The sequence below is a fragment of the Rhipicephalus sanguineus genome, chromosome 10, assembly GCF_013339695.2.
Source record: "Rhipicephalus sanguineus isolate Rsan-2018 chromosome 10, BIME_Rsan_1.4, whole genome shotgun sequence".
Taxonomy (NCBI): Eukaryota; Metazoa; Arthropoda; class Arachnida; order Ixodida; family Ixodidae; genus Rhipicephalus; species Rhipicephalus sanguineus.
Genome location: NC_051185.1, coordinates 133,810,959 through 133,826,188, shown reverse-complemented (window position 1 = coordinate 133,826,188; position 15,230 = coordinate 133,810,959). Strand labels below are relative to the sequence as shown.

General features: G+C 47.7%; 2 protein-coding genes across 7 annotated transcripts in view; one reads left to right on the top strand and one right to left on the bottom strand.

Moving 5' to 3' along the window:
• LOC119372473 (protein shifted) overlaps positions 1–15,230 on the top strand; it is a 709,384-nt gene that overhangs the window by 517,209 nt on the left and 176,945 nt on the right. The gene's annotated exons all lie outside the window — the stretch shown is intronic.
• Positions 1–15,230, bottom strand: part of LOC119372474 (complex I intermediate-associated protein 30, mitochondrial) — a 159,476-nt gene that overhangs the window by 314 nt on the left and 143,932 nt on the right. The window lies entirely within an intron of this gene.

Below are 15,230 nucleotides of genomic sequence, written 5' to 3'. Positions count from 1 at the left end.
TTGTCCTGGGAAGGTTAGTTTATATTTTTGTTTCAATGAAGGCTAACCTTGGCTTATCGTACAAGTTGCTAACAGGTGGTAAATTAAAGTTTATCTTCAACTGTGGCTTCATATATGTCTGTGTGTCATGGTGAAAGGAAGTTATTTTAGGATAGCATGTCATGAACTTAACACGCTGTTTTGAAATCCCTAATAGTGAAGAATAGCATAATTGTTTTGAACTGTTTCAATGACAGTTGTGTGGTTTCCGTAGACTCAGAAAACGACGCATTTCAAAGCGCTATTTTTTGCAACTTGATCACTGGATCTAGGTAGACAAATACGCATGACTCCGTGCATCGATACAATATGTTAAATGTATATAAAAGTACTAAAGTAAATCAGTCGTAGTGTATATGAGAGAAAATGCTGACGTGCCTGATATAAAGTGAAATGTGGATGGCAGCCGGCTGGAGACGTTTTTCTATGTGTGCCCTATAATGAATGCAATATTATACCAAGTTGTTTATACTCTGGAAACGAATAGCGCGAAAAAAAAATGTGGGACTAGTAGAAGAAAGCAACAGGACAAGCGCATTCCTGTTGCTTTCTGGATTGATGTTGTCTTTTCAGCTAGAAATAAGATGGGTAGATTATGCGCTACTGTTGAAATGAAGGTGGACGGGACTGCGCATAAATGGCATGAGTGCAAGGTAAAACACAGGGACAGCCTTTCAGTGTGCGGTAAAGAAGTTGTGTATGAAGTGCCTTTCGCTTGCGGTAAATATTATATTGGACAGACAGACCGCTGTCTGAATGCTCGCTTCCAAGGTCACTAGTTATCCTTGAAAGGGCAGCCGTCGTCTAACCTGTCCCTGCACTGCAGTGACTGTGGGTGCACGCCGGTCTTGATTGATGCAAAAGTGCTTGCACGCCATCGTGACCAGACGGCACGTGAGCTTATGGAAGCTTTCTTTATTGGGAAAGGCGGTGATAACTGTGTGGTAAAGCCTTCTCTTCCTTTGAACAAAGTTGAGATAAGGTATCTGGATGCGCACATCTGAGGTTTGAGTTCTGTGCGTGGTGAACGTGTGGTTTGCTTGGTATAAATTTATTCGTTGGTTCAGTTGTTAGTATGCGCTTGTCCTGTTGCTTTCTTGGACTAGTCCCACCTTTTCTTCGCGCTATTGGTTTCAGAATGAATTGCCAACTCGTCCAACAGTCTATCCTTCTTGTTCATACTCTTGAATCTCTGTAATTGTTCTCACTATCTTCAAAGCTATTGGTGTCGTTTTAACTGTATTGGTGGAAATATAATGCACTTCGTTTACGTGTGCTCAGTGCTAATCTTATGTCAATGGACATTTTCCTATGTCTTGTAGTTCTCTATTAGTTGAGTGGCTCATATCCTTCCCTCAGATGAAAATTAGGCTGGCATCAGTATACATTCTTACCTGACCCAGCTTTTGGGAAGGTCGTCCATGTACAAGGAAAAAAAAAATATTGGACCCAGCACTGACCCTTGCGGTACACTGTGTGTGAGAGGTAGGAAGTCTGACGGGCCACTCAAAATGCACGCTCTGGTACCTTTCTTCGGGATAAGCCTGAAAACCTCGAAATTCATAACGTTCCAACTTTTTTGGTAGAATATCAGGATCGATGCTGTCAAACACTGTTTTCGTATTCAGTAATATGCCAAGTACTATTTCTGCAGGAACATGCCAACTGCTGGAATGTTTAGGGTTCAAGTTTATGTGTGCTTTGCAGGCTGAGAGTTAGATACTCCTTTGCACATTCAAGGTTCAGGCCCCATATTCTTTCTTTCTTTCTTTCTTAGTTTCTTTCTTCCTTTCGTTCTTTCTTTCTTTGCTTATTTAGGAGCACATTGAAACTGCCCCAGGTGACACGGCTAAAGGCAAACATTTCCTTACTGGGCCATGCCACCCATACAGCAGCAGCAGCAGCAGCAGAAAGACGACATTTATAAAACAAAAAAGCACATATGAAGTATACTTGTTTGAGACAGGTAAGATGTACAATTCATGTAAATTAAAGACAACAAACGAAAAGTAACAACAACATTAATGTTATACACTTTCCTAAGCACTCGCTAAGCACTTCAGAAGTAGAAGCAGAACCATATACAGGTGAATGCGCAAAAATATAACTCTCGAAAAAAGAAAATGAATGAAAGGCAACCAACAACCTTATAAAGCTCACGAGACACTTGAACAGAAAAAGAACACTGATACGGAATAAGCTTGGTTTTAGTCTTCTGAAAGTAATACTTGGTTTTCTTAAATGTTTGCTTGGAAATTCCAGAATTGAGGAGGCCGGAAGGGATAGTCGTTGAAGAGCGTAGGAACTGCGAGTTCTTGTTCACCATACTTTGTTCTGTCATGTGGTACAGCTACCGAAATATTCTCAAGTTATAGCCTGTCGATTTTTAGACAGTATTTACATTGGAAGGAGTGCGTGTCAATCCGAAATTGCCACGGAATTTCGAGGAATAGTTTATATGTGTGACGTTTGGACACTGCAAATATTTCATATTTGCGCAAGTATAATTTAGCGTTAACCATACGTCCTAAGTTTCCAATTGCACTTAGCGTGCGGTTTTTAAGTGTTTGAAGTTAATTAGACTGAGTCGACCAAACAAGAAGACAATATGTTAATCGGGAATGTTACCCGGGTTCGGCATATTGGCGCCCAGACCCAGACATGGTCGCCGGGCTGGTATTCTACGTGGCGTCGTCGCAGGTTGTAACGACGGCTATCGGTCTTTTGCTGGCTCTGGATGCGCGGACGGTCGAGTTCTACGGTTTCTTCGGCGCACTGAAGGTAGACGGTGAAGTCGAGGGTTTCTTTTTTTTTTTTGACGGTGGCGTTGGGCAGCATGGCGTCGATGCCGGGTTCCTTCCACAGACCAGCTTGTACAGCATCATTTGCGTCATTTCTTGCGCGACAGTGTTGTATGCTGAGGCAAAAACCAGTCAAAAAGACGCCGGACAAGGGGAAGAAGTGACACACACAAGGACTGGGCGAATGTCACATACGGAAAGATGGCCTTATGTTCAACATCGACGTACATGGCCACCATGTTGGCGATGGTCTTGTTTAGACGCTCGGTGAGGCCATTGGTCTGTAGGTGGGGTAGGCTGTGGCCCGACGGTGGCTCGTCTGGCTGTATGCCAAGAATTTGACACAGTGCACATAAAAAAGACGAGAATCCGTATTGCTTTTTTTTAGCGCAAAAAGAAACGACACCACAAGAAAGAAGACGGAACACAGCGCTGTGTTCCGTCTTCTTTTTTGTGGTATCGTTTTTTGCGCTATAAAGGAATATGGATTCTCACCAACTATCCCGCCAACACATTCTGTTGAGAAAGACGAGGACCAGCGCAGTGTGTAGTGTGTCAAATTTTTGCGCTCACCAGTTTAATAATGGAATACCAACTAGCCCCATCCCCCACTTTGCTTCAGTATCCCAAGATCGCATCAGCTAGGTCAGCAGTAAAGGCCGTACCTCTGTCGGTCATGAGGAACTCTGGGGCGCCATGACGAACGACGATGTTCTGAACGAAAGTCTTGGCTACCTCGGCGGCACTGCCTTTGAGCGGGGCCCTTCTTCGATGTAGCGGGTGAGGTAGTCGGTAGATATGCCGATCCATTTATTTGGAATCGACTTTGGGAACGGCCCCAGCAGGTCCTTCCCGATTTGCTGGAACGGTCAGCGAGGTGGTTCGATGGGCTGCAGAAGTCCGGCTGGCCTAGTCGCCGTTGTCTTCCGTCGTTGACGGTATCGACAAGTATTTACGTAATGGGTGACCTGTGCAGTGAGCCGAGGCCAATAGTACTTCTCTTGTATCTGTGCGAGCACGCGAGAAAATTCAAGGTGTTCAGCCGTCGGGCCGTCATGCAAAGCTTGTAGAATCTCTGGACGTAGTGCTCTGCTGTAGGCACTGGTGTAGATCAGGAGTAGACGTGGACCTCCGGTGTAGTGCTGACAGTATAACGATACGGTAGTTGGCTCGAAGTGGCGAGTTCTCCTCTGGGAGGACGCCGTTTCGCACGAAAAGCGATGCCATACCTTCAAAACAACGGTGGTCCTGCCCTCGAGGTATTCCACAAGGCCCCTGAGTTCCGGGTCGGTTCGCTGTCGTTCAGCGAAGTCGTCCTGGTCGTCCTGCAGCGGCTAGTCAACGGTGCAACGAGGGGGGCAGTCGGCTTCAGAGTGCGTTCGTCTGAACTTGTAAACGACGGTAATGTCGAATTCCTGAAGTCGCAGACTGCTCCGTGCGAGGTGACCTGAAGGGTCCTTCAAGTTAGCTAGCGAACACAAGGCGTGCTGCTCGCTCACAAGTTTGATGGGCCTGCCGCAGAGATAGGGGCGATAGTTTGATGCACCCGAAATGATGACAAGGCACTCCTTTTCTCTTGTCGAATAGTTGGCTTCCACCTTAGACAGCAACCGGCTGGCATAACTGATAACCCTTTCTAGTCCGTCAGTCCTCTGCACAAGGACGGCTCCGTGTCTTATGCCGCTTGCGTCGATGTGCATTTCCGTATCGGCGTATTGATCAAAATGCGAATATATCAGAGGCGTCTCCCGGCATCGTTTCAGTTCTTGAAATGCTTCGACATGTGCGATTCCGCACTTGAATTTTGCGTGGCTCTTTGCGAGGTGAGTTAGTGGCTCGGCGATCCGTGAAAATTCCTTGAAGCGTCTGTAATAGGCGCACAAGCCAAGAAATCGGCGTATGGCCTTCTTGTCAGTGGGCGGCGGGAAGGCAGCGATAACAGCTGTTTTTCGCGGGTAGGGGCGAACTCCAGACTTCCTAATCACGTGGCCCAAGAACAAGAGCTCCTCGTACGTGAAGCGGCTCTTTTCTGGCTTCAGGGCGAGTTCAGAGGTCTTGAATGCTTGAAGTACAGCTTCAAGGCGCCGGAAGTGTTCGTCGAACTTGGAGGCAAATACAACGACGTCGTCCAAGTACACGAGGCACGTCTGCCATTTCAAGCCGGCCAGTACTCTATCCATACCGCGTTGGAAAGTCGCAGGTGCCGAACAAAGACCAAAGGGCATTAATCTTAACTGGAACAGGCCTTGTGGTTTTATAAAGGCAGTCTTTTCTCTGTCTCTCTCGTCGACTTCGATTTGCCTGTAGCAGGTCTTGAGGTCCATCGATGAAAAGCACTTCGTGTTGTGGAGTCGATCCAGGGCGTCGTCTGGCCATTGCAGTGGATATATGTCCTTCTTCGTGATCTTGTTCTCGCGACGGTAATAACACATAAAGGCTTCAAGACCCGTAAGACCTTGTACATCATGGGTTCGATTTGTTTACCACTGTGTAAATTATGAGGTCCTGCATATCCTATGGCATTTTTATGTGTTATTCAAGTGCTGCCAATTGGTCCCATTTGCAATTTTATAAATTTCCAATATCACGTGTTGTGCAACTGTACAACCCATTTCCAATCACAAGGTTTTACGTTAGAGAGACGGTTTCACCAGGCAGCCGACGAAATATTGCTTGCGCATTCAAAGCGATCTCCAGCTGAATTGAAATGCATCTGCAGTGGTGGTACTGAAAAGGTGGCAAAGGGGGCTACCGCCTCGAGATGCAGGCTTGTAAAAATTAAATGTTAGTTGAACACACCAGAACTAAAAAGTCAATTATGGCGGAGGTCGTTGGGAGAGGCATTTGAGTCATTGCGAAAGAAAGCATCATGTGCAAACGTAAACACTCTATGCTTAGAACGAGAGTATAAAAGCAGCATCAGTTGGCTTACACTTGACGCAGTCTAAAACTGGATTACACCGTGTCGTGAGGTTCTCTTGTGTCCGCGTTTGTGCGTCTTTATTCCACAATGAAACCCTACGACTAGCTCAGAGGAGCCAAACTCACCTCATCCAGCGGGTCGCAATCACGAAATTTAGTCCCGCAAGGGCCGAGAGCAAGGTTGAAGAGGGGTTGAACAAAATGTCACCTAACACGGCCATTTGAAAGAAAGCATTTCGCAAATCTCATGTATGACGGGTCAATTCTGAAGGGAATTTTGGTGTCAGGATATCGATACTGACCTTCTGAATGACTCAAATGTGGACGCCAAGTGTGAAATTTAAAGATTATGTTCCACGGTTGTGTTTCAACACATGGTGACCACATGATGTGCCTCGCGAAAAAAATCCACAGCTAATGTCGTTCTATCGTAGCGATTGGCGCAGTCCAAAATTCTGCGCTAAATGCAGCCCCACCACTGTGGCACCTGAGGAAGTGCGTAGCAGGGGATCCTAGCGATTTTCGTTCGTACAGTTCTCACTGCTCCGTTTACCAACGTCGACGGCGTCAGTGTTTGAGGTAAGCATGTAGGGTCTCTCCGACGCGACTAGAATCTTGTTAGGGAGATTCGCAAACTCGGTGCGCGACGTGCGCGCTATTTCTTGGTGAAATTTATCGAATTCTTGCTTGATACGGCAGTTGAGATACGTGTTGTCTGCAGTGACTTCCATCAGGTTGTTTCACCCTTCAGATGGAGCGACAAAGGCGACGGTGGGAGGAGAAATCGTGCGCATGGCGTGGCTGTGGCGCCCTCTCTCACGCGGCGCGGGTGTCAGCTGCAAGTGTCCGAAGCGTTTTGAGCGATTTTAACGCGACGGCGTTAAAGAGCTCGTTTCGCAGAAATTCCGGCGTCGGCGGTTGTGAGCAACAAATCAGCGTTGTCTGTGACCCAGAAATCGAGAAAGATGCAACTAAAAAAATTACACCATCTCCCGCTAAAGGAGGCGATGAGGCGATATGAAGCCGGAGCACTTGCACAATCGCGTTCCGTTGGCGTTCGTTGGGCATGCTACCGACCTCGGGCATGCTACCGACCTCGCGTCGTGTCTTCCCTCTAGCCTGGCCACTAATTCTCACAGGTCGAGTGGGGAACGCGGTCGACAGGCGCCCGAGAGGGGGGCAGCGTAGGAGAGGAGAAAGAGGAGGAGGGGACGCGCATGCGCTGGCGCTCATCGCGGCGTTGCGCAGTAGAGAATTTCGGCATGTCGAGCCCACATTCCAGAGGAGTCAACAGAAGCAAGCGCTGGGCTGAACGCGCGCAGCGCTCTACCCGCTTTATATTCACACTTGAAGGAGAGGAGACATGAGGAGAAGAGTAGTGCATGCGCCGTGAGAGCAGAAGCGAGAACGCAGGAGAAGCGCAAGAAGGTGCTGGGAGAGAAGTGGAGAAAGTAACGCGCAGCTGGTGGAGAGAGGGAAGGAGGAGAGTTGCGCATGCGTAGTGCGAGCGCGGACGCCATGGCCAACGCCGCGGGACATACCCCCGAGCAAGATATCCTTCGCACGTAATAAATAATAAAAATCGGTTCGAGTGAGAATCGAACCCAGGCTTCTGCATGACAAGCAGGTGTTCTACCACTGGGCCACACCATTGTTTTTTTCTTTTGTACATGGTTTTTATTACAAGTGCTCTTAATGTATATACATAGCGAACAAAATATTCGACGCCGCCTCATAAGCGCACAATAAGCGTTACACAGCAAGAAGTTTCAAATAACACTGTGTTCTACAAGGGTAATAGAGCAGTGCATTTCATGAACAGTGGATACCGTTGTTTAGTTGTAGACTCACTGCGGTCACATTTCGTACAAATGACTCTACGGCTAAGACTTTTATGAACAATTACAGTTTGAGCCACACCATTGATTGAAACTGCTTCGAAAAAAAAAACACGATATGAATGTCATGTAGTTGAAGGAGTCTTCTTAAGGAATCTATTATTGCGTGGTAGAAGTGTAGAATCGCGCCAGGCGTCAAAACATGTGAATCGCGCAACGAGTGGGTGCTTAAAAGGCCCGCCCATTGCAAAGCGCTCAGACATATTTAACCATCATCACCAGCAAAAGCATCAGCGAAGTAAACAACTGCGTAGGCTCGCGTGTTGCCTCGCGGGCGCCTAGTGGGCCCTTCGCTGATTCGTAAAAGGAATAATTATAGCGTAATGCGCACTTAACAAATGTACTTGCAGTAGGCATTCTAGGATAGCTGGAAGCGCACAGTCGTTAGTTTCCTTACGGCAAGGTTGAGGCATGCACCGAGAACCGAAGCCAGGCTAGCAAGCCGCCTTTTTCACGAAGCCGCTGCGCGTGCGCTCTGCCCCAGCGGAAAAGTCGCGAAACGTCTCTTCATCTCGGAGTCTTTGCTTCTGGCAATACCGCTTGCCCCGGCCCCTACCAAACCACTACAAGAACGGCAGAGGGCAGCAGAGGCATAGAGTTTCCTACAATACTTACTAGAGGGAACTCTGGCGCTAGTGTCTATGGGAGCTGCAACGCATAGCGCTTCAGCCAGCATGGGAATGATGGGTAGTACACGGATTTTTCTAAACTTCGTACTTTCGGCTCCGTTTGGCTCGGTGTCGCCTGCATCCGCTTTGTCGCAAGATGAAGTTCAGCGAAAGTCAGCAGTTCCACTTCACTACTTTAACTTTTTTAGGCTCACCAATTCAAATCTGGTCACGAAGTTCACAACGATCCATTCTTTTATCCGAAAGAAAACCAAAACGCAGCAATAAACAAAGCCACAAGTGGTTCGAATCCCGCAAGTACAGAGACTAGGCAAATCCGTGTACTACCCCATCATTCCCATTGTGCATGAACGATCGCAGCGCCAGAGTTCCCTCTAGTTAATTTTAGGAAACCTATGAGCAGAGGGAAATCAAAGAGGCGGATTGGGAAGGCGACGTGTACGGGGCCCGATTACGCTATAGCGTTCTACTCTTGAAGGCGAAGCTCAAGCGTCCTCCAGGTTTTAGGGGCGAAGCTCCTTATGCCGTGGGTCTGTCCATCCTCCGTTTGTAGAGTTGTAGGAGCCACCTCTAGCTCGTGAGAAGCGCGCGTTCTGGTATGCAGTAGAAGAAGACAAATACTTTTCAGAAGTAACGCGCCATGAGGCTCCCTCTTGGCACGGTTTCTCTTTAGCTCGGAGTCGCCAGATGGAAGACAAGGCTGCGGAACGGAGGGCACGGAGGTGGCGGCAGCGCGCGCTCGCAGACAGAATCCTGAGGTGAGAGCCCGCGAGGCCGAAGCTGCACGTCGACGCCGCGAACCAGATTCCGCCGTTCGAGCCCGCGAAGCGGAAGCTGCTCGACAAGCTGCACGGCTGCGGCGAGAAGACCCCGCCGTTCGAACCCGCGAGGCCGAAGCTGCTCGACAAGCTGCAGGGCTGCGGCGAGAAGACCCCACCGTTCGAGCCCGCGAGGCCGAAGCTGCACGGCTGCGACGCGAATCGGATCTTCGAAATGTGAAGGACCGTGAAGCGGCGAGAAAGCGCGCGTACCGGCAGGCAGAGCCCGAGGCTGTGCGAGCACGTGAAGTGGCTGCAAAACGCATCAGGCGGACTCTGCCCGAAGGCGCCGACGTGCGCTTCCAGCGGGACTTCCTTGATAACAGTTTCGGCCATAGTTGCGGTGTGTGCGACAGATTGCGGTTCTCAAACAATCTAGTCACAATATCTTCCATCAAGAAGGACACGCTCGCGCCAATGCCATCGCCGTGCTGCAGCGCGAGTTCGCTTCGCCCCACTCATCATCATTCACCACGTGGATATGCTGTGATTTTTTTAATTATTGCGATTACTCCTTTGTAATTTCTGTTAATTATATTATTTAAGACCTTGGTCGTTAATTGTAACCCGGTTTTTAGCATTGCTAGCCTTGTTTTAGGCCTACACTTGATCACGCCACAGTAGATTTACAAATTCACGACAAGCCGTGGCCCTAAAGTGCGACGCACTTAAATGTGCTCGAGACTACTCCCGCCTCTGACGCGTTATTATTCGCAATAGGCCAGAAAATAATGGGAGTAGCTTTTAACAAAGTCACAAACATTGTATTTTGAAGCCGCGACTAGCTCAACTGGCTCGAAGCTCCTCATTAGTTTAAGCTATCTGGGTGCGGTTTTGCAACGGGACCCAAAGCATGATAAACACGCATTTGTGTGGTTTACCCTTCTGGCAATGCAACTGTAGAGACCGGGATGCGAGTCTGCAATACTGTGTTCCGAAGTTCAATGCCCCAACCACTCGGTCGCAACAGGCACGTAGCGACAGTCACGCAAAGGATGATAGAGTATCACGTTTACCTCGTATCTCTTATATCACGAGATTCTTTTGAAAATTGTGATCACTGGCACTTTCAAATACATGCACTGCATGTATTTGAAAGCTTCTGCAAATAGCCCCGACTTGTAGTATACATTCATTAAACAATTGTACAGCGACAGTTGATGTGCTCAATGAGACTTGGCCGAGGCCGGACTCGTACACGTTACAGAAAATAAGTAACCGATTGCAATTACAATTACTTTCTTTAAAATGTAACTTATTACAGTTGTCAATGACAGACCCAGAAAAGTAACTAAGCAATTACAGAAATATAATCGATTACTTCTGCGTTACTTTCCTTCAAATTTTTCTTGCCGTAACACAATAAGACAAGTTTACTCTAACTACAGGGAACTGCTGCGGCTTGCATGGCGGAAAGAAGGCAGGAGGCTTGCTCGAAAGCTGGGAGGCTTACTGTGGCTTCTGTGATAGTGTTACACGCTGTTAAGTTCCAACGGGAGTGGTTTTTCATTGTTGTCGTCGCTGATTTTTGCCACGTTTCTTCGTTAGCAGGTCAGCTCCTACAGTGAACACTCTCTCATGGCATGCACTGTAGGGAAGGGCGGCATTATAACGCAGGAACACTTACGCACCAGCTCATAGTTGCGTTGTGCTTCGAAGCTAGTGTCCATGTCTTCTAGAAGCTTCGCGCTTCGCTGTTGGTGGCGCTCGCGCAAGCCATTGCAGGTAAGGTCAAGGAAAAGGTGAAAGAATAGGCTCTGAACCCCCCTCCCCCCGCGTCTGACAGGAAGGGGGGAGGGGGGTGCTCCCTACAGAGCGGTCGCATATTTCTCGGGACGACAACTGCCGTAGAAAAGCAATTGATTACCGGTAATCAATTACAAGACAATGTAACTGTTGCACTTTCGAAAAATCGTTGCACTTTCGAAAAATAATCGATTATACAGTAAAATACCACTTCACCAAACGTCAGTCAAACGTACTATTCAGTTGTACGAACTTTTTTTATTCCCCCGCCGAAGCGCCACTGGAGCCAATGCTAACGCAATTCAGTTTGACGAAATTACTGCAGAGAGCATTTCAGCTCTACCAACATATTTTTTAGCACCACCCAATGCCTCTGACGTCATATTGATCAGAAATTGTCTGAGAGACTTGGTGCAGACAACGCCTTGCGTTTTGAGGACTATGTCACCTGTGACCCTCGCCTTGAGACATGCGCCACTCTGTCTGGAGAAGAGATTGCGGCGAGCGTCCTGCCTCAGGAACAAGAGGAGGAGGAAGAAGTAACCCTCGTAGAGGAAGCACCAGGAATTTAAGCTAAATAAGCTCTGGTGCACTTGGAAAAAGTGAAGTCCTGCGCTACCCAGCAGAGTGTTGTCGCGGAGAATGTTTATGAGAGCTTGGACACAGTGACTCAATCCATGACCACTGCAGTCCTAAGTGTACAAGTGCAGCAAGATATTCCTACATTTTTCGAAACATGCTTAATGAACTGAAATTCACATTCAAATAAGCAGCATTGCAAAAAAAGGGTTCAAAATTCACTTCATCAACGGATGTTTCTTTAGCTCCTGATAACAAGTTGCAACAAGCTCTCAGAAACCTCATCCGGCACAACACTCTGCTGGGCAGCGAACGACTTCACTTTGTCCAAGTGCACCAGTGCTTCTTTAGCTTAAATTATTGGTGCTTCCTCTACGAGGGTTACTTCCTCCTCCTCTTGTTCCTGAGGTAGGGCGCTCGCTGCAATCTTTTCTCCAGACAGAGTGGCGCATGTCTCAACGTGAGAGTCACCGGTGACATAGTCCTCAAAACGCAAAGCGCTGCCGGTACCCAGTCGTTCAGACAATTTCTGATCAATATGACGTCAGAGGCATTGGGTGGTGCCACAAAATATCTTCTAAGAACTGAAATGCGCTCTGCACTAATTTCTTTAAATTGAAAGACGTTAGCATTGGGTTCAATGGCGCTTCGGCGGAGGATTAAAAAAATTGTTCGTTTAACTGACGTTCGTTTAAGTGGTATTTTACTCTATTACAAAATTACAAAAAAAATGTAATTTATTGCAAGTGTATCTATTACTTGTAACACGTTACGTACAGCTCTGGCGGAGGCACAAAAATTAACCAATATAGTGCAAGGAAAATTTGAATGGGTTATCATTAATTCTCACCTACAGCATTACTTTGTCACCTTAATGAGTGACAGGGTGCGTTCAGGTCTTTGAAAACCCTCGAATTTTTCGATAAGTGCTGTCTAGTGTGACTACGTAACCTGCTTTCTATGTTAGACAAGCGTTCATCTGGCAAAGCTTTTTCTAGAGGCCCGTGTACTTAGATTTAGGCGCACGTTAATGAACCCCATGTTACGGCCGGATAGAGCGGCCGTGCCCAGGTGGTCGAATTTTGCGGAGCCCTCCACTACGGCGTCTCTCATAATCATATCGTGGTTTTGGGACGTTAAACCCCAGATAAAATGTTATTATTATTATGGCAAAGTTTTTTGGAACTAATATGCTAGTGTGAGTACACGTTCTGCTTAGTGCGACTTGCGCGGCACTCGAAACTGCACCACGAACGGGGCACACATTCACGCCGTGTGGCGGCTTGCCTCCCATGTTTGCGCTGCCTTGTTCGTGGCTTGTCCAGTCACTTGTTTCGTTTTCCCACCTGTCCGTTTTGCGTTGTACATTTTTTGTACAACGCATGTCACGTCGAGCACTTGCGCAGCTTTTACAGCAGAGCTGTCATCGTCTAGGTGTGTCGTAGATAGAAAATTATCATCATAACGAACCGGCTCAATCACCGCCCAAGCACTCTGTACAGATGGTCGGCAAGATATGCTGAAACGTGCGGCCTCGGTGTTCATCACGGCTTTAATCCCGACGGTTCGTTTAAGCCTCCCTCAATTACTGTTACGTCTGTACCGAAATCTTAATCGCTGTTCGCTGCCAGTGAGTTCCGTTGTTAATTTCTGGCGGACCAATTTCTGTGGTACGTCCGCGCTATAGGAGCTTTTCCGTGTGTAGTAGATGGAAGACTACTCTCACAATGAACCGACACGCGTTGTCTCGCCTTGCTTTTCTCTTCGCTCCCCGAACAGGTGCGCGCCGCTTTGTCCGGCACGGGATGCAACAACTCGGACGGGCGTCAGAATGAGTGCAGGGACAGAGAGAGAAAGATAAAGGAAGATACAGAGAAATTCTTGGCGAAAAAGATTCTTCGCAAGGCGGGACCCGAACCCGCGTCTCCACGATCTAGAGGTCCACGTCGTAACCACCCGGCTATCCAGGCACGCTAGCAAAGCATGCCATAGCCTTGTATAGTATAGTATATGTAAGGGGTGGGAAAGGGAAGTTAGGGTGAGGAGGAGGGGAGAACGAGTAGATATATAAAGAGAAATGGAAAGAAGGAAATGCAAGAGAACGGAGGGAAAGAGAGAAAGGCGAAAAAGATGGAAAGACGGAGACTAAATATATGTATATAAAGAGAGCAAGCCTGGCCATGTAGAGTATCGTACAGCAAGAGGTGGGAAAGAGACGGGGCCAGCCAGGTGCCCACCAGCTCTGCTGTGACCCAGCCTTGCGCGACTTTGTGCACGATGCGCATTTTTTAGGGGCGAAGCTCCTTAAGGCGGCACCCGTTCGTCCCTCGTAGTCGTAGTCGTAGTAGTCGTAGTGCGTAACCAGTCTTACGCTTTGACCTCCAAGGTGGTGCCGGTGGGAGATTTTTTCCTGTGCGTTGTTGAACAATAAAAATTCGCAGCGTGCGCGTTAACTAAAAGCCGAATTCTTCTGTCTCTCATTCCCCATTAGCAGCCATTGGCATGTTCCAGTAGGAAACGTTAGTAGAAGTAGAAGTGTTAGCTAAAAGCCGACTTCTTCTGTCTCTCATTCCCATTAGCAGCCATTGTTTACCTCCAAGGTAGTGCCTGGTGAGATTTCTCCTGTGCGTGATTAAACAATAAAAATTTTGTTCAAAACGCCGTTGATTGATGAAATAAACCAACGAAAGACGCCAGATGTTTTCTAAAAGCAAAACGAAAGAACGCCAGGTGTTTCTAAAGCAAAACGAAAAGACGCCAGCTGCTTAACGAAAGCGCCAGATGTTTTCTAAAGCAATGGTTTTCTAAACAATGAAAATTCACAGCGTACATGTAAAATTAAAGTGAGCTGCAAGTCGTCATAACTCATCGAACCTTTAGTATAAACGCGCCCGATCTCACGTCGGTGATGATGTACTGGGCAGAATTCACGGAAGATTCACGGTTTACCGATGAACCTCCGCAGCTTCGCCCACTCATCATCATTCACTCCGTGGATATGCTGTGATATTTTTGTCTTCTCTGTCTCTCTATGAAGTGAGCCGGCTAATTCCAAGTTGACATTTGTCGATGTAATCAGAACCTCAACAAATATCCACTATTCTCCTGCGGCAGCACTTTCAAAAGAATGCTGCGTGCATTCCAAATACCAAAAGTAACAAGTTCTACTTAAACGTGTTGGCATTGCTTCTCATGCTTAGTGATTGGCTCCAACGCTGCGTGTTTTGTTCCTCTTATTTATAAACATAACTTGAGAGTACTTAGGCAGTGGATAATCTCTGAGACCACACTGGCATGAGTGCAATTCGTATCCAATTCCATCCATATGAAAGCCAAAAAGAGAAGGTTCATTACTCTAGATAGTCAAAAAGTATTCAAGGATCATAGTGTCAACACGGAAAAAAAAAGTCTAGCAGCTAACTCTTGGATCAGATCTCGCGGCGCAACACTGCAAAACGCTGGTTTAAGCGAATACGGCAGGGGAGCAGACAGGTTTTTGCGCTGTCTGTCGTCGCAACGCGAAGCGGCATGAGCACAGCACGTATGTCAGCCGTCCACTGACGATCCAAGTTCACAGTCGCTGCTCGAGCAATGCCCAAAAGGCGCCCCTTCATGCTCCATCCCCCGACGAAAGATGGCCGGGGCGTTTCCTCTATGCTCGAGGAAACATCGACGGCAGGCGTCGCACGCCGGACGATCTTATCGCATGTGCCTTTCGTGCGACGGAGACATCTATGCTTCAGTCGCGTTCATCTCCAGCGCACGCACGCTTGTACTAGCGCGTAGAACATACGATGC